The 20,337-nt window shown below is 40.1% G+C and overlaps 1 protein-coding gene across 4 annotated transcripts in view; it reads right to left on the bottom strand.

Annotated features, from left to right (window-relative positions):
* Positions 1–20,337, bottom strand: part of LOC149310573 (transcriptional-regulating factor 1-like) — a 100,077-nt gene that overhangs the window by 76,643 nt on the left and 3,097 nt on the right. For 2 of the 4 annotated variants that reach the window (XM_089529215.1, XM_089529220.1), the window contains exon 1: positions 9,176–10,031. The exons of 1 other annotated variant lie outside the window; for it this stretch is intronic. The gene's annotated coding sequence lies outside the window, so the exon portion shown is untranslated. Of the gene's footprint in view, positions 1–9,175; positions 10,032–19,849; positions 19,912–20,337 lie in introns of those variants that run through there. One more of the 4 variants, XM_089529218.1, reaches the window with a different exon arrangement.

Raw genomic sequence — 20,337 nt, 5'->3', positions numbered from 1 at the left:
GAATGTTTTACAGTCCCAGTTTCTGCTACAAAGTCCTCTACAAGTTACAACTGTCTTGTGAGAGCACTAAGCCAAGAAGGCCTTTCTGAAAACATTTCCCAATAATGTGGTAAATTAGTAGAGTTGTTACTCAAGAAACTACTGCTTCTGTGGCTGTATCCACACTGCAAAAACAATCCAGTCTGACATTGCTTTAACTGCCCTGGCTCAGTGCTATGGAATCCTGGGATCTGTAGTTTGCTGTGGCAACAGAGCTCTACGGCAGGGGAAGGCAAAATGTCTAAAAAAACCCCAAAAAAACATACAAAGCCCAGAATTTCATAGCATTGAGCCAGCGCAGTTAAACTGGTGCCAGATTGAATTGTTTCTGCAGTGCTGATGCAGGCTGTGAGAAGAAAAATGCACCTCTATTTTATTCCCTGGCATTCAGATTGCATTTTATCACTGTGACATCCACACTCCATCACCTGTTAACATGCTAATTCTGATGCCTTCTGAGCAGTGATTTGTACAAGCATCAGAGTTACCTACAGAGCCTAGAAGTAATGTATTACAAGTATTGTACGCCCTTGGTATCCACTGGGGTTTAGTTCCAGGACTCCCTGTGGATATTAAGATCTGTGGATGCTGAAGTCCCACTGTATACAGTGGCATAGTAAAATGGCGTCCCTTACATAAAATCAAGGTTTGCTTCTTGGAATTTTGAAATATATATATTGAATATTTCCAAGCCATGGATGTTTGAATCCGTGGATGAAGAATCTGTGGATACAGATGACTGACTGTAATGGTATAACAATATTGTTTGTATGTAGGGATGCCAGAGTAAAAACTGGCAAACACTATTGTATCTTTATTGGTTATATGGAAGAGGGAATTTTACTAGGTGTTGCTTGTTATCTGGTTGTATAACAAGCAACACCTGCTGAAATTCCCTTTCCTATCCAATTACTGAAGGTACAGGAGCCATCTCCAGTTTTCAGTCTGGTCACATTACTTATGTTACTTTTGGAGCAATGAGCTCATACAAATTTTCCCCCCAAAACAATGCAATGTCTGATAATATCATTACTTTTTTTGTAATGAAAGGTTCGTTATTTTCCATTACCTTGGGTGAACATAGTGACGGTAGTTTTTTTCAATTCTTAGGTCACTTTCTTACTTTTTAAATTAGGTTTGTTCTATCTTTTTAGATTTTTTTCCCTCCAAAAGGAACTAAAAACTAAGATGAAATGTAGGAGATAGTGTTTAAAAAAAAACTGCTCAGTTTATAGTAACAAGTAAGCTTTTGAGAATTTCCTAATGAATTGCACAATGAATTACTTTTTAAAAATCACTTTCCAAGCTCTGGTCACCTAATAGCTAGCACCTCTGACAGAAGCTGGTAAAGAGCAACACCCTCTCTGTATTATTTTAATAGTACCAACTGTGAAAACTGCACAAGTCACAACCTGATTTTATGTAAGCAGGTTTTCAAGCCTTGGGTAATATCTGCCTACATTAAGGTAGATAGAGAAATAATGTCATTTGTTTTTGTCTCTTAATTAGAATTAATTGTACAGAGTTACATTTTGCATGCTGCCTTGAGAAGTGCCTTTGTTAATTAAGCAGAATTATAAGAAGTTTAATTAAGCAGATAAATCCTTGAGCTTGGGACATTTTTATTACTTTGCTGTAGCTGGATATGCTTTCCATACATACTGAGTTCGAAGCAAACTAAAACAATCCTTTTTGAAACTTTTTTTGTACCATTTTAACAACCACATTAAGCTAGCGCTCTGCTTCTCTAATCTCATATATATTAGTATTCATCTGAAACATGGCAAGTCATCACCTCAGAAGTGACAAAACTTAATACAGAGCGTACCTACGGTAGTTTTCTTTTCTGCCTAACAGACCAAAACCAGATGTCAGAAACAAGCTGTATTATTTGAATATGCTACCATGTTAAAAATACTGAAAACAAATTGATGATACACCCAAAAAGACAGGCCATTGTACAGTACAGCTATCATATTAAAAATCTGAAGTTGCTTAATTATATAGTCTTCTCTTTATATATAGAATTCCACCAGAAATGCTAAAGGACTTTGGGCTTTGTATTTATGTAACAAATCCATCCTTGTTCTTCTGAACTAAGTATTTTCACCCCAAAATTGCATAATGCTTCCATTCATATTTCTCTTCTTGTTGTTGCATGTGTTCACGTCAATGTCCCTATAAAGTTAATTTCTTGTCAAGATTTATCCAAGGAGCTTTACCGTTGCACTCTTCTTAGGTTGTCAGAGTATGACTTGCCCATGGCCATCCAGCGGGTTTCCATGGTTGAGGGGGTTTCAAAACTTGATCTGGCAGAATAAGGATTTTATATCAGGATTGGCTAAATTTAGCAGGGAGCCTCAAAGTCCCATGCTCTCGACCCTTTCAGTGAAATCATGGAAACTACAGGTGGAAGACGAAGTGGTGCAATACTGTTTTCCTAATCCAAACATGGTGGTAGCTCCAGGGGCCTTTCACACTATATAATTATATCAGTATGGTTTCACTTTAACTGCCAAAGCCACATCCTATGGAATCCTGGGATTTGTAGTACAGTGAAGCACTGAAGCTGCAAATTCTAAACACCCTTCTCTAAATGGCAAATCTCAGGATTCCACAGGATGTTGCCATGGGAGTTCCAGTGGAATCAAAGCACTGTAACTGTACAGTGCAAAGAGGGTCCTGGCCTTGCCTTAATATATGAGGTAATGGCTGAACCCTGGTTGGAAAAGCAGTTACATTCTAGCATTTCTTGTGTAATTTCCCAAACTTGTTCCTGACATTCCTGCTTTTCTGCTACAATCCTACTTATTTGCTCCTCTGTCTACTACTCTATTCACTTGCCTGGCCTACAGCTTTACTAATCGCCTCTTTCCAGTTCCACTACTTGGTTTAATCCAAGTCTTCCTCGATACTGACCTAACTTGTATACTCCCTAGTAGACCAATTAACTCCAGTCTCCAACCACTAGAACGTGTACTCCAGTTCCCTTTGGTCCAGCAGCAATGACATGTCTGAAACTGTGTTACAAGATATGTGAGTGGAAGAAGAAGAAAAAAAACCCTGCAACATATTGCTTCCTTTGCAAAAACGAGGGGTGGCCCTACTGTTAGGTAGAATGAAGTGACCATCTCAGATTTAATGGGAGGGAGCCATGAAAAGGCCACAAATTGTTAGTAATTTAATATATCATTGAATTATTTATTCCCAGAGAAGACATATGTGGGACTCTGGTACAATCCCCTCCTTCACATAAATTTGGCCACTATGAACCAGGATTCTGCATAAGGCAAAACCACCCCTCAGCAACATAATCAAAAAGAAAGAAAAACCATCAAGGACCTCAATTCAGACCCAGAGATCATCATTCTCCCAGCAGACAAAACAATGTCACGGTAATCATGGAAACAGAACAATGCAAGCAAAAAATCAAGGAACTCGTGGGTCCTGCAATATACATAAAACTGAAACAAGACCCGATTAGCAAAATCACCAGCAAAACAAACACCTTGATCAAAAACTCCTCAATTCAGCCAGTCATACACCAAAGCATATGCAAATCTGAGGCTCTCTCACCAAGGCTCTGTGGACTTCCCAAGATCCACAAGGATTCCATTCCACTCTGGCTCATAGTGAGTGCCACTGATTCCCCCACCTCAACCAACTTCCAGTGGGACAATGAATTCTGTGAACAAAGAGATAGGGTAGCCATGGAAAGCCCTCTGAGCCCCGTGATAGTAAATTTTTACATGAAACACTTTGAAAAGCAAGCCCTGGAAACAACACCAAAAAAGCCCACAACAAGGTTCCACTATGGTTTCACTATGTGGACAACACTTTCACCATTTGATGCTATGGAGAACAAGATCATGTTTTTGAACCATCTGAACAACATCCAGCCAAACATCCAATTCACTATGGAAAAGGAAAAGGAAGGAACATTACCATTCTTGGATGTCCTGGCCATCTGCAAACCGAACCAACAATTGAGCCACACAGTATACAGAAAACCTACATGCACGGACAGATACCTACACCAAAATTCCAACCATCACCCAGGGAAAAAAAGGAGCACAATAAAAACACTGGTAGACCGTGCAAAAAAGATTTGCAAACCCCACATTCTAGAAGATGAACTGAAGCACCTAAACTGGGCTCTACAGGCCAACAGTTACGCCACCTCAAACATCGGCCAGACAAGGAAAAAATACGGAAGTGAGGACAAACAGCCTCCCAAAGGGAAGGTATTTTAACATACATTAAAGGAGTCACGGACAGAATAGAGAATCTGGACTGTACTTCCAAATTATGTACAGTCCAACCAGGAAAATCCAGCAAATGCTGCACATAGCGAAGGATAAACCCTCTCACGGCTGCATGGGTTTACCACATACCGTGCAGCTGTGGACAAGTCTACATAGGGACCACCAAACACAACATTCAAACATGAATCAAGGAACATGAGAGACACTGCAGGCTGAGTCAGCCAGAAAAATCAGTGATAGCAGAACACTAGATGTCAGAGCCAAATTCAATTATACAGAAATCCATGTGAGCGATCAAATTGGGACAACAAAGAACATTTACCGTATATACTCGACTATAAGTCGACCTCATGCTTAAGTCAAAGGCAGGTTTTGGAACCAAGATTATGGACTTTGATACTACCTGTGAATAAGTTGAAGGTAATACTTACAAGTGGACCCTTGCCTTACGCAGGGGATCCATTCCAGACCCCCCCCGCGCGTAAAACGAAAACCACCTACGCTTGAGCCCCTTTGAATATAATGGGGATCGGGCATGGCAGCGCAGCGGCATGCACATGACACGGGCAGGCACAACATTCATCCTATTGCCACACGGCTTCAGCGTAAGCTGAAAGCCACGTATAGTGTGCCCACATATGGCGCGGGCGCACTGTATGTAACAAAAGATGTGAAGAATAAATCTAAGGAAACCTATGCCAACGAATGTACAAAATTCCAGCAGGCATAACTATTTGTGTTCATAGTACAGAGTAGATGGATGAGAGAGTAGAAAGTATCAGTGGTTTCAAGACACATTACACTCTTGTCTTTCAACAGGGGATGGTTCATTTTTTATATAAGAGTTAATGTAAAAGTATTTACATTGACTCGTGGATATGTCGACTCAGGTTTTAGGGGTCAATTTTTTGACTAAAATTTCTAGACTTTTATATGAGTACAGTCACCCCTCTTAACTCATGGATCTGGGATTCGCGCCCTTGAATATCTGCAGAGGGGCAACTTCTGCTATTTCCAATGGCACACAGCACGAAGGCGCACACCATTCAAGCCTATGAGGCTTGAATATGCACATGCCTCCATTTTTTCTGGGGAGGTGTCTGGAACAGATCCCCCATGAAAATGGAAGGCCAACTGTATATACAGTAGGTAAAAGGAAATAGAGAAAGAAATAAAAACAACACTGTAGTAGAAGTTTACTACAGGCCACCAAACCAAGATAAGGTGGTAAATAATGCTTTTCTGAAACAAATCTAAAAAATCTGAGAGCAAGAACAAGTAATTATGGTGGACTTCAGTTATCCTAAACCTGAGTTGCAAATCAAGACTGATAAAAGTTACTCAGAAATCACCTAGCTAACCTGAACAAATTCAGATCTGTAGGCCCAGATGAATTGCATGCCAAGGTATTGAAGAAACTTGCTGACATGATCACATATTCACTTGCTAGTGATGTAATTGTCAGTGACATAAAATCGAGTTGACTGACTCAGACTCAAGTCACTTCAGTGACTCAGCTTGGATTTCACTTGACAATAAACGACACACTGACCTGACTGAGCGCTTGATTTATATATATTTTAGCAACCCACCCCCAGAGCATGAGGCACCTTCCTTGGAAGAGAACAGCAAACACATTAGGCAGTGGGCTTGAGGTGCCAGGATCCTTCTAAAGCTTTTGAAGAGCTCCTCCAATGTTCAGTGAGGACAGGCTGCTGAGCAGACTTCAAACTCCAGCCTCAAGTCCATTGCCTAACAGGTTTGCTGTTCCCCTCTAAGAAACACAACCTGCCTCTTTTTTGTCTGTTAAAGTTGGCTCCCATCCATGAGATTTGACTTGAAAGTATGTTGTAAGGGCTTGAGACTCGACTTTGAGACTTGAAAATAGAGACTTCAGAAGTGGAGTAAAAGATTTGAATATATTACTGCCAGTTTCCTAGAGGTGGTGGAGGCTCGTTCTCTAGATGTCTTCAAAAAGAGGCTGCAAAGCTACCTGCTAGGGATGCTCTAGCTGAAAATCCTGCATTGAACAGAGGGTTGGACCTGATAGGCCATGGAACCCCCCACACTATACTCTTAAAGTGCTACTATTCCACTTTGACTCCTCTAGCTGCCTCCTGTTGCATTCTGGGATTTGCAGTTTTAAGGAGGAGTATTTAGAATTCTCAGGCAGAGAACTTCTCTGCCTGAGAATTCTAAATACTCCTCCTTAAAACTGCCAATCCCAGAATGCAACAGGCGGCAGCTAGAGGAGTCAAAGTGGAATAGTAGCACTTTAAGAGTATAGTGTGATAAACATCAGAATGTCGTATAAGAAAGACTGAGTGAGCAGGTTGCTATCTCAGTTATTTGTTGAGATATTTCAGACACACTCTGTCTTTGCCAATAAGTCCAAGCCACACTGCAGCATGGGTGAGGCACTGGTTATCATGGACTCTTTGTGATATACCAGTCAGAGTTGTTGGGTAGATGCCATAGCTTAGCAGCAAAGCATATAAACTGCATACACACAGAAGGAGTTCCTGAGTAAAAAAGTGCAGGGGGGGGGGGAGATAGCTGAGGCCTTGCAGAGCAAATGACAATTAAAAAAACAAACAGAAAATATTAAGCTAGATAGACCAACTGCCCTAGTATAAGGCAGCTTGATACATGAAGCCACCGTGAAATCTTCAGATGAAGGGCTGGATATATAGATATTTCAATAAATAAATAATAAATACATTTACCACATTTCACACTTGTGCTTGCAACATGCAAAACATGCATTGTTACTCATGAGTAAGACAGTCTTTCCTGTCTATAACCAACAGCTGCCCAAGTCTGGGTTGCTAGGGGAAATGTTCTTGTTTTAGCAAAGCCAAAGTCTGGCATGATTAAAAGCCTGGGAGTTTATTTCTCATTACTTGAAAATAGCCTTTGGAATTCCTTCACTTCCAAGCTACGATATTCAATATTTTTATGAGTTGTTTTAAACTACAGCAAATCATTAATCACTTTTATGGGGACAGAGCCTCGGTATGTGGTAACAGAGCACCCTCAACTACGTAGGATTTAACTGCCAAACTTTAATTTTAGCTTTCTTGGCTGGTAGGTTGTACAGTAGGGCCAAAACCCAGCAATTAAAAAACCGATTTGTAAGCACCTCTACCCTACTATATACCAAACCCTTCCCAAAATGATATTTACAACAATTCTGTGCCCATCACAACCTCATCCCTCAGCAGCTTGAAATTCATTGCAGCAAAAAGTAAACCAAAAATGGACTACTAAAACTCTAAAGAACTATTTATGTGAGATTTTTATTTTACAATCACACTATTTATGGAGCTAACACCACATACTAGCTTCTAGTTCACTTAGGCTTCCCATATCCCGCCTGGGGGCGGGACTTTCCCGATTTGGGGCGGGTCTGCACGGTCCCGCCCCGGTTTGGCCCCGCCCCCGGGACTCCCCCCGCCAGCGAGTCCTGCAGGCTTGGCTGGGGCTTGGAGGACGTCTGTCTTCCAAGCCCCAGCCATGCCCAGGGGGCTCCTCCGCGATTGCGGAGTCCTCCAGGCTTGGCTGGGGCTTGGAGGACGGCTGAAGCCAAGCCCCAAACTTCTGCCTGGCTGCCTCCATCTCTTGGGGGGGGGGGAAATCCCGGGGGTGGGGGCAAAACGGCAACAGAGGCAGCCAGGCAGGGGTTTGGGGCTTGGCTTCAGCGAGGCCCCATTCCCTTGCCTGGCTTCCTCCGTTGGCGACAGAGGCAGCCAGGCAGGGGAAAGAGCCTTTCCTCTTTCTCCTCCTCCTCTTCTTCTGCCTCCTTTTCTTCCTCCCCTTCTTCCTCCTCCTCTTCTTCTTCTTTCTCCTCCTCTTCCTCCCCTTCTTCTTCATCTTTTTCCTCCTCTTCTTCTTCCTCCTCTCCTCCTCCTCCTCCTCCTCTTCTTCCTCCCCTTCTTCCTCCTTTTCCTCCTCTTCTTCATCTTCTTCCTCCTCCTCTTCTCCATCTCTTCTTCTCCTCCTCCTCTTCCTCCCCTTCTTCCTCCCCTTCTTCCTCTTCCTTCTTCCTCCTTTTCCTCCTCTTCTTCATCTTCTTTCTCCTCCTCTTCTTCTCCTCCTCCCCTTCTTCCTCTTCCTTCTTCCTCCTTTTCCTCCTCTTCTTCATCTTCTTCCTCCTCCTCTTCTTCTCCATCTCTTCTTCTACTCCTCCTCTTCCTCCCCTTCTTCCTCTTCCTTCTTCCTCCTTTTCCTCCTCTTCTTCATCTTCTTTCTCCTCTTCTTCTCCATCTATTCTTCTCCTCCTCCTCTTCCTCCCCTTCTTCCTCCTCCTCTTCTTCTTCTCCTCTTCCTCCTCCTCTGCCTTTTCCACTCTTCGTCCTCTTCAATGCCCAAATATGCTGTTTGGAATGGGGGGGGGGAGGTTAGCCAGAAAGGGAAGTACATTTCTGCCATCTGTCTAGGAACAATGCCAAAATGTCCTCCATTTTGATCATGCGTAAGAAACATGCATTTATATTAACATTTTTTAAAAAATCATCAATTTTTGCATGTCCTCCATTTTTTAAAGAATGTGTCCTACATTTGAAAATTTTGTCCTACTTTTGTCCTACATTTGTCCCACTTTGGAGGTCCAGAATTATGGCAACCCTAAGTTCACTGGAGTGGAGACTTGTGGTCTCTTACATACATATTTCATTTTCATTTTTCTCTTAGTCCATCCGAAAAACTCACCTCCCGTTGTACATATTGTTCAACAAATAAAAATATTGGACAGTTAAAAAACATCTACCATGTAAACAACTAGAACAACAACCAACACTCCAAAGGGAATAAGATCAACAAATCATTTGTAGTACAACTTATACATTAAAAACAATTCACCAAATGCTCACCCATTCCAGTCTTCACCATATCCTTCTGGAACTCAAGAAACAGAAGGCCTGAAAAACTACCCTTAGGAACAGAAGGCCTGAAAAACTACCCTTAGGAGGTTTGTTGTTGCTGTGTGCCTTCAAATCATTTCCGATTTATGGCAACCATAAGGTGAAGTTTACCATTACTTTCCCAAGGATGAGAGCATGTGACTTGCCCAAGGTCACCCAGTGGATCTCATGGCCGAGCTGGGAATTGAACCTTGGTCTCCAGAGTTGTAGTCCAACATTCAAACCACTATGTCACATTGGGTCTCTTGCCCTTAGGAGGTAGTTTCACTAATTCTCTCAAGATGGAGTTTCAACTGTGCTCATCACCCTGACCTCAAACACCGCTTGAAATACATTCTACCAGGTCTGTAAAGCATAATAAAAGCAAGGGCGAGCAATATTCAAGCTTAACAAGATCTACAGGGTTTCCTTACTAGAACCTCAGACCCACCAACTGGAGCATGGTGCAAAAATCAATTAAAGAATTCTTAAGGCCAGAGTTTTCTTTTTGAGTAGTGGAATCACACTGAGTTCAGATTCCTTCCACATACAAAACCCACTCCTAGTTATCCCACACTGTCTTCGCTTCCACAGTATAATTTAGGCAGCAAGACTCATTTTGTTGCTGCTGTTAAAACAACTGGAAGTCAGAAATTCTTGACAGTCTACAACAAGAAATCTCTTAATTTACTAGCATATCCAAAGCTACTTTCTGCTCACTCTTGAGCAGTGCCTTTGTAAGTAGCAGAGCCTGTATAAGTGTATCAGTGGCCAAACTGAATGGAGGATTTTAGCTACTGCAAATCCAAAAAACTAATACAGCAAACTCTCCTGCTGAAGTAGAGGTTGTGCATCACATATATTATTGACATTTTGACACTGATCCCGCAGCTGGATGTGTGCAAAAATAATTGCACCTGCCATGTGAAAATATTTCTGCACAAATGAACAACAAAGTACTTCAAGGTTTCCTCAGTATGCAAAGCAATACAGAAAAGAGAGTAAGAAATGTTAAAATCCGTGATCTAAAAGAACAATCAACTCTATATGCTGTCTCAGTTTTGAGTCCTTGGCTCGTGCATAACTCACTTCTATTGTAACCTCTTGAGGTTCAGTGTTTCTATCACCCACTGCCACCCAATTCACCAAAAGCTACTACCAAACTCTTTAAACTGACAGTTGGGCCTTTGAACGTGTGCAAAGTGGTTTTCCCTCTGAAGTCAAAACATAACACTTTTTCTAAAGCCATCTAGACAAAACACAAAGTACTACTTAATACATTTGGGTTGCCTTTTTTTCCTGAGAACAGAATCACTCCCATTTGGCTATTTAAAGGAAGCCTGAGCCATTAGTGGCACAATTTTCAAATCACGTTACATTACTCCAAATGCAGTGCACTTCAACTGGGTCAGTTCATACACTAAATTATGAGTCATTTTTGATAAGAAATAGACATGCTTGAACTTGCATAAATATTTCCAGTTTCACTACTTATGGATGAGAAAGAAGGGCAGAAAATTGAAAAACAGCAGTCACGAACATATAATTTGTTTATATAGTAGTAGATCAGTAGTAGATCAGGGATTCTCCAGATTGACAAATAATTCTGGCAATTGTTCAAATATTCTATTTTGAGATTTCACACACGGTTAAGCTATGTAATGGCTGTTTCCACTCCTACATTCATTCATGGCTGAGATATACCAGGCTTTTGGTCAACGTGCATTAGCACAATCCACAATCAGTAGGGAACTCTTTTCTCTTGTTTGAGGGGTAATTCTTCTCCGGTCATGGTTTCTTTATGTCTCCTTCATGAATTCAACACTTTTATCCTCTGTGAGTGTGCCTTCAAGTTATTTCTGACTTATGGTGACCCAAAGGTGAACCTGTCATGTGGTTTACTTGGCAAGATTTGTTCAGAGGAGAATGTGACTTGCCCAAGGTCACCCATTGGTTTTCATGGCCATGTGGGGAATCAAACCCTGGTCTCCAGAGTCATAGTCCAACATTCAAACACCACGCAGATTCTCCATTAATATTCATGTTTTCAGTCTTGCACATTATTTCTATTTCTATTTTCTATTTTGTTTACTTTTTAAAAGATTTTTTGGTATAGTATATGCTTAAATACTCTGAAAGCATCAGAGCCTATCTAATCTTATAGCGCTTTATAAATAAAGGTTAATAATAATAATCTTAGAACTAAGCACTAAGTACTTAGAAAGAAAACTATCAGTACTGCAGCCACAACTTCGTACGTTCGATCCCAGAGTGCTCAAGGTTGACTCAGCCTTCCCTTAGTTTGTACATCACTTAGAGAATGCTGAGTTCCCTGATAAGCAGTATAGATTGCTTTTGCTATCAGGGAATATCAGATGCTGGAGGGCTATATTCAGAGGAAGGCAACAGTAAACGTTCTCTGATCAAATCTTGGCAAGAAAGCCCCATGATAGTGTTGCCGTAAGTCAAAGTTGACCTGATCATTTTAGTACTACAGTATAATGCTAAAGAAAGAAAAAAAAAGAGAAAGTTTCAGTCCGGTAATTGGACCGTATCCCAGTTCTCTGTCTCTCTCCTTATTGCTATTTTCTATTTTGTATTTTATATATATATACACACACACACACACACACACACACACACACGTGTGTGTGTGTGTGTGTGTGTATAATTTGTTTAGTCACAGTGGTAAAAGCCTATTAGCGCTACAATTCCAAAAAAGCAGGGAGGGAGTGAAACACTGAGCTTGCCAACCAGAAATATAATAAGGGAATAAAGGTCAGCCATTCAAAATGTCATCAGTGGAACTACCAAAAGATGTATCAGGAGGAAGAAAGGCAATGGATACAGACATGTAACATTTATCCAGGTGTGTACCAGAAACTCTCACGAAGACACCCATCCAATGCAGTGGGCATGAAATGTTGAAGCAAGTAGTTGAATTTCGGGGGGGGGGGGGGGGGGAGAGAAGAAGAATGTTATATGGATGTTTAAAAAACAATACAGCTGTAACAGTCACAAAAATGTGGGGCTTTTGACCTGTTAGAAGTGCTAAGAATCAACATAAACATGAAGACCTTTTAAAATTCCAATATTTTCTTCTGAAGATGAACAAAAAGATAGATGTTCCCAAAAGCTAAACAATCTTATATTATTTCACACAACTTTATACAAGTCTGCTTGTTTTAAATGTTCATTGCATGGTTCAGATGCAATGCCAACTATGATTCTAATATTACATGAATAGTCTTTTGGATTGTGTGTTCCCTGACTTTCAACTTTGTCAATCCATTCAAACTCCACAAAAACTATGTTTTATAGTGAAACAGAAAATCAAAGGTGGTTGTAACTTACAAGTGGGTACAAGAGTGTAAAAGCCCATGCATTTTTTGCATAATACAACCCATATGCTTCAGCACAGCATTCTGTAATGACTCCCAAAAACCATGCTGGCAAGGGATGGTGGTAGTTTTAGTGCAACACATCTGGAAGATACTCGCTTGGGAAATGCTGTTTTGATATTACACCCAGACAAACTTATTGATGTAGTTACAGACTAATACAGGTACAGAAATATGGTTTTGCTGGAAATTTTTTCAAGAATTTGCACCATCAAGCAAGCTGTCAAAGGTGTTCAGTTCTGCCATACCTCTAATATTCATTCTATGTTGGGTACTCTAGTTCTTACCCAACGGTGGTCAATGAGATTACTTCAGATCTGCATGCATTTAAGATGTATATGGGCCTAAATACTGTAAAGACACCAGATCCCATCTGATCTTGGAAGCTAAACAGGTTCAGCCCTGGTTAATACTTGGATGGGAGATAGCCAACAAATATCAGGTACTGTAGGCTATATTTCAGTGGAAGGAACTAGCAAAACCACCTCTGAGTATTCTTTGCATAAGAATGCCCTTTGAAAATCATGGGACTGTCATAAATCAACAGCCAATTTTAAGGCACACACAAACAAGATGTATATACTAATGAACATTGACAGATCTTTCTTCATCTGGAGACACAAGGCCTATTTAGAGGCCCTTATGCTCTAAGCAGTCTAAAGACGTATCTGCACTGCACGTATTTACCAAATCCTGATGCCTGTGCAAATCCAGCCTACAAGAATTGCCCTGTAACTTATGCCTCACCAAGCGTGAGGAATTTCAGGTAGGAATAAAAAAATGGAAAATGAATGTGACATTGATATTTAGTCAGCATGAAATCAGGCTCAATTAAGGGGAACAAATTTCTCAAGAAGCAGGAAAGAACATTAAATATTTAGATAGTTTGATATATTTGCAAATCCAAACACCTCAAATCCAGTACTGTACTTTTTTCCAAATACAGTATCAGGTAAAAATGAGGAACCTTGAGAGCAGTGAGAAACAATCCCCAATATTGCACTTATTGTGACAATCATACAACCACAGCTGTATAATCTAAACACCTGCTTGATATTTGACATCCAAAGCTACTATATGGATACTATTTGAAAGCAAATTAAGAAGAGAATGCATCCCCCTCTTCTATTAAGGAAGAGACAAGTAATGATTCACACTTGCCCTCTGGAAAAAGAGAGAAAAATCACCCCTCCTTTTTTAAAAAAAAAATCTTATGGTATTTAGGGTATTTGATAGATGCTATCATGTACATCCTTGGTCTTTTCTTATCCAGGCTGAATATACCCAGTTCAAACAAGCATTAACAAAAAAGGGAGACCTGTCTCATCTCTGTTCCCCTATTCTGTAGTCATTTCAATTTGTCTACATTTTTCTTTGGACTAGATATAGAGCTCTTGTGAGATCTTTACATATTTTACTGCAGAAAAAGCATGTGCCAGAACCATGCTTACCCCACCAACTTTGGTTCATCAAAATGAATTCAAACTGCAGAGACATGTAACAAGGCCAACATGCACAATTTACTTTGTCAAACATACATTATCTCATTACAACCACATTAGTCCTTCTGGGTTTAAATGAAAACACACACACATACATACATTTAAATTCATGTCAATTTCCTTTCAAATTCATATTATTTTTTCATTTATATATTTTTTTCTTAATATAAAGCCGACTTGTGAGATTTTTAAAAATCATTTAATGTATACAGCAGGCTCTTGATATCTACTGAGATTTGGTTCCAGGACCCGCCCATGGATACCACAATCCATTGATACTCAAGTTCCAACAAATATAATGGCATCCTAAAATGATGTCCCTTGAATAAAATAGCAAAATCAAGGTTTGGTTTTAGGAATTTGTATTTTTTTTGAATATTTTAAAGCCGTGGATGTTTGAATCCGTGGATATGGCGGGCCAACTTTACTAGAATCATACAAGCATAGAGTTGGAAGAGACCACAAGGGCCATCCAGTCCAACCCCTTGCCATGCAGGAAATCACAATCAATGTGTTGAGGTTGTTCTCCATGAGCGAACATGGAGTGAACATTTAATGTTAGTGTTAGTGTTAAATTAAATAAGCAGTTCATTTTTCATAGGAAAATTGTCTCCAAAGGAGATAGTCTAGAGCTGTGCGTACAATACTTGCTGTACCCAGCGCAAGTATTGTTAAAACTGCAAGGACATAAGAAGCCACTTCCTCACTGAGAGTAGGGAAGGGCCTCTCTTTTCTTCTTGAGAAATGGGACAGGATGGGAAAGAAATCATTACTACATTTGTTTATATAAATGTATGAAAACATTAAAACTGGTCAGTGCTAACACAGTCCAAGAGCTGAGACTAAATAAAGCTCACTGCATTACTGTAAACATTTTTTTCAAACACAGCAATTGGGTGAAATTTCAAACCAATTAAGCAGCTGGCAATCTACTCCAATACAGGAATGGTGTTAAACCTTCAGCCCTCTTTCAAACTCTCAAAAGCTTAAGAGATGTTTCTTACTGGCATCTTCCACATTCCCCCCACCCTCCATACACATTCGAAAATCTTTCAGAAGTCAGAACATAAGTAGTTTCAGGTTGGTTCAAGTATAGCTACAACATGTGCAGTCTTATCTACGTCTACTCAGAAATAAGTGCGGATGATTAAAATAATTAGTTAAAAACATCCATGCTGCAATACTATACCTGCTTATCAGAGCCGATGCCAAACACAATTTAATGGGACTTGAGTCTGCAGAAAACTGCACAATTCAGCACTATTATTAAAGTTAAGCAGTGGCATCATTTAATTGTTTAAATATATTATAAACAGAATTATTTTTCTTGTTAAATTTACTAATAAAAATAATATAGCAGTAGCATTTCATCTTCATCTGCACCTAAGAAGAAATGCTTCTTCAAAATATTATGCCTTCCATGATGTACTTATATATATCAGAAGTGGGTAAAGTAAGCCCAGATGCAATCCCAGGGTCATTTAAGGGTCCCAACATATTCCCCCAAATGTCCTTACAGGGTTTTAGGCTTTTTTGCCAAGTTTAAGGCTCAGAAGAAGCCTTTATTTTAAAGAACAGGAAGTTACTTCAAGTCATTTCCTGATGCTTAAAAAGGCCTCTCCTGGTCTTAAAATGGCATTGGTCAAATACATCCCCCAAATGCTCCATGCCTCCAAAGGGTATTTGGACAGCAAAAAAATACTGATTTTATTTTTATTTTTACTTTATTTTTATTATTTTTTGCAGTGGTGTACCCTTCAAAAGGTCTCCTTCAGTTTAATGCGGTCCTCTAGCCTCCTAAAATGGTCCATCACTAGTGTTGATGATCTAAAAGTTAAGAATTGATGTTTTTCTTTTAATTCAAAACTACTGTTGCAGTCCTAAACTATTAAAACTCACTGGACTAATTCACTAAGATTTCTGTAACAGGATAACAACTTTGGGTTTCCAGTGTTTAAGTTCCCAAAAGAACAGGTGCGACTGAATTCCAAAAAGAATGCCTCTAAACTGTCCTATCTCCTAATCCCAGGTCTGTGAAGTTAGGCTATATGCAAAACTACATTTTGAACATACTAACAGGTAACAATAGCAGCAGATCTCAGTACTTTCAAGCAGAGATGAGCAAAAGATAGATCCAGATCCTGACTAATCTGCAGTAGATTGGCAAGGATTATTGACTTCTGAGGAAGTAGGCCCAAGTCTACGAAAGCTCATGCTACCAACTTCTTTCTTTCAGTTACTCTCAAAGGTGCTACACGATCCCTTGGCATTCTGACTTCCACCACTTTAAAAATTGCAGAAACAAAATTATCCCTCCTTTTCCTGCATTTTATTGGGAAAATCTTGGCATAACAAAGAATAGATGTGAACTCTGTTCAGTTTTTGGTACTTAAAACAAATTTCTTGGGTTCAGAATTTTGTAGTTCTTAGCTTTTGCATCTTCTGCATGTAGTAGATCTTAAGGTTCCAATAAAAAACAAACTAGATCCCACATGTTTGATATCTGTTCATACCTACTTTAGAGTGGCACATATTTTCAACCATCTCAAAGCAATCCTATTCTATTATTTATGTACACTAAAGTATCATTATTTCCATATTGCAAAGATGGTACTGAAGCAGAGAGATAGAAACATAACTAAGGCCATTCTAAAAAAATCATAGCAAGAATCCAGGAGTCAAGTTGGAAATAATTACAAAAACTATAGATCCGATTCCTCCAGATAGTATGGCCACTGATCATGATAATAACAGGAATTGGAGGTTTTTGTCTTTCCAAAAGTAATTTTAAAAGCTCTACCAGGAGCTACCTGCTCACTGTTTACTCTTGTCCATAATAAGTCTTCCTGATTACCTACATATTCCTTCCAAGGACAAGTATCACAGAGCGGTCTTTCGAAATTTTTGTGTTTGGTCTGTATCCCTGTACTATGAGATGATGCTGGGGCAGTGAGCAGCAAAAGACTTCTCTCAATAGAGTGGGGAAATTGCCTGACCACTTGCAGTAAGCTCCATATGTCAAGATCACTATATAGACTGACTGAAAGGTTGTGGCTAAACATGTGCACTAAGACCCTTCAGGATGTACAGGGACTGTCTGGCCTCTGTATCCATGGATTCTGTACCCAGCAATTCAGCCACCCCCAGCTTAAAGATATTTTTTTCCAAAAAAACCAACCTTGATTTTGCCATTTTATATAAGGGACACCATTTTACTACCCCACTGTAGATAATGGGACTTGAACATCCAAGGATTTTGGTATCCTCAAAGCAAACCCCAGCAGATACCAAGGTCCCACTGTATGCCTCAGCTAACAAAGTAGATGTGTCCCTGGGCACTACTATTTTTAACAGAAAATTTGGTACTAGAGGTAGAAATGGCATGGAAAGAACAGCCATAGATTCCTATAGCACACCAAAAAAAGCAGTTCAACATATTTCAGTGAACATCTTATCTAAAAGTAACAGCATGTATGTGCAAAATGAAACAAACAGATCAGAGAATTCCCAAAAAGCAAATAATAATAATAATAAAAACTTCTAGAGACCATTTGAGAGCTTCTTTCAAAATAGGGCCATGAATTATCTTTTTCTCCACTCTCTCTCTCCCTCTGTGTGTATTCTAGTCACCTGTCGATTTATCATGACCCCATAATTTCACAAGGTTTTCTTAAGCAAGGAAAACTCAGAAGTGGTTCTGCCACTTTCTTCCTTGGAAATATTGTATAGCCTACAGCACCCGGTATTTGTTGATGGTTTCCCATCCAAGGTTGATCCTGCTTAAAATCCAAGATTAGATGGAATCTGGTGCCTTTAGGGTATTTTGGCCTAGTTTTTCCTCCACTAGCCTCCACTTTTTTCTTTTTTAAAAAAAGTTTCTGCTGTTCTGCTCTTTATACGTGCTCAGTAAGGAATGCTAGAGGCAGTTCCTATTACATGGCCTGTTGCAGGCAGGCAAACAAAGCTACAATAGGATAAAACAGGATCCTGTTCTTCCCAAGATCAAGCTCTATTTCATTGATTAATGCAAACACATTGCTGCAACATGAACACAAAACTGTGTTTCTCTAGCTTCCTTTCACCATCTTCCCATTATGGATGCTGCTAAAAATCTTCCGGCTAGACAAGAGAGAGAAGAGGAAAGGGGTTGCTGGCTGGGCATAAAGACTTTGTTGAAAGGAGCTTTTTTATCAAAAGGTTTTGTTAACTGAGGTACACTTTACAGTATATACAGATGTGCACCAATAAACTTGGGATGCCAAAGCAGATACGATGGCAATCCTCTCTACTGATGCAGTGAAACTGCCACCCCATCCTATCCTCCTGAAACCACCAAAGATGCCTCATTTGGCTCTGCTTGTTACTGTGTTCAAAAGCAGCAGACTCAAAAGCACTTGGTCTCAGCCCCAGCCTATGGATCCATTCATAATACAGTGGCCTTCTGTATCCACTGATTCCTTATATATGGATTCGACCATCCATGGCTTGAAATATTTAAAAAAAAATACTTATAAATTCCAAAAAGCAAACTTTGATTTTGCTATTTTATTTAAGTAACACCATTTAACTATGCTATTGTATTTAATGGAACTTGAGAACTCACAGATTTTGGTATCCACACGGAGTCCTGGAACCAACGCACTGCAGATACCAAGGACCCACTGTATACCATTATAGTGTTATCATTCCACTTTAACTGCCATGGTCCCACCCTATGGAATTCTGGAGTATGTAGTTTGGCGAGACCCTAGATTTCCCTGGCAGAAAATGATAACTACCCCTCTGTAAACTGCGAATCCCAGGATTCCATATGACCAATGAATGACTGATAAAATGGAATAATAGCACCATAATTGTGTAGGGTGACTGGGCCCTAGGTCTTTGTTGTTGTTAGCTGCCCTCTAGTAAACCTCTAGTCATGAGACATCTTCAAGCCTCCCTATCCTCAACTGATCTGCTTAGGTCTTGTAGATTCAGGCCCATGGCTTCATTTGGTCTATCCATCTGGCATGTTATCTTTCTACCTTCTATCTACCTTTCTTAGCATTATTGTCTTTTCTAATGAGCCATGCTCACCTCATGATGTGGCCAAAGTATAAGAGCCTCAATCTCATCCTGACTTACAGGGAGATTTCAAACTTGATCTGTTCTAGGATCCATTTGTTTGTTTGTTTTGCCCATCCATGGTATCCTCAGCCCTCTTCTCCAGCACCACATCTCAAATGAATTCATTTTCTTCCTATCTGCTTTCTTCACTGTCCAGCTGTTACATCCATATGTGGCAATAGGGAATACAATGGCTTGTATGATTCTGACTTTAGTGCTCACTTGTATATCTTTACTCTTTAGGATCTTGTCTTGTTCTTTCATTGCTGCCCTTCCCATTCCTAGACTTCTTGTATCTAGGTTTACAGCACCCCTAAACAATTTCCATACTTGAATCCCCTGGGCAAGGGCTGCACTGGCAACATCTACTAGAAAACATTTCAGGCCCTGAAAATACTAGCATTCATCTTGAACTATGATCTGATTAAAGAAATTGTAAAGGGATAGTCGCATGCTTTCAGCTGCAGGGGAAGGCAACTGCAACCCCCTTCTGAACAAATCTTGCCAAGAAAAAACCCATGATAGTTTCGCCTTAGGGTCGCCATAAGCTTAACATGACTTGAAAGCACACAACAACAACATGGGGATCAATCATGAACATGTTAATCAATCGGTCAAGGCAGTGATTCCCAAACCTGGATCCCTTAAGCATGTTGGACTTCAGCTTCCAGGAGTCCTGGACACAGGCTACAGTAGCTGGGGCTTCTGGGAGTTGAAATCCAAAATGCTTGGAGAACCAAAGTTTGGGCATCTCTGGTCAAGGCATCAAATCAATATGCAAATGAATAGCAACAGTATTCCTGATGGCAAAAGCACACAACTTTTTCCACCAGGAGGTGAGGATTTCCTCCAAAACACAACAAATGTCTCAGCAAACATGGAGCCCAACTGCTAGATTCCCCCCTAAGTATTTGTATTTTAAAAAGTTAATATTTTAAAGGGGGGGGGGGAATTCTGGCCAGTTAATCTTTTTGGCAATCAAAAGGCCTTTAACGAATAATAAATGGGGTGGGGGCAATTGTTCTGGCCTTAAAATGTACACCTCTTGACTTTTTTTAGCACTCGAATCCCACATAGGGATTGTCGAAATGATCTTGAGCAGGGGTAGGCAACCTGTGGCCCG

This window comes from Sceloporus occidentalis, unplaced genomic scaffold (assembly GCF_023333645.1).
Source record: "Sceloporus occidentalis isolate IW3139 unplaced genomic scaffold, rSceOcc1.0.p SCAF_6, whole genome shotgun sequence".
Lineage (NCBI taxonomy): Eukaryota > Metazoa > Chordata > Lepidosauria > Squamata > Phrynosomatidae > Sceloporus > Sceloporus occidentalis.
This window is presented reverse-complemented; position numbering and strand designations above follow the sequence as displayed.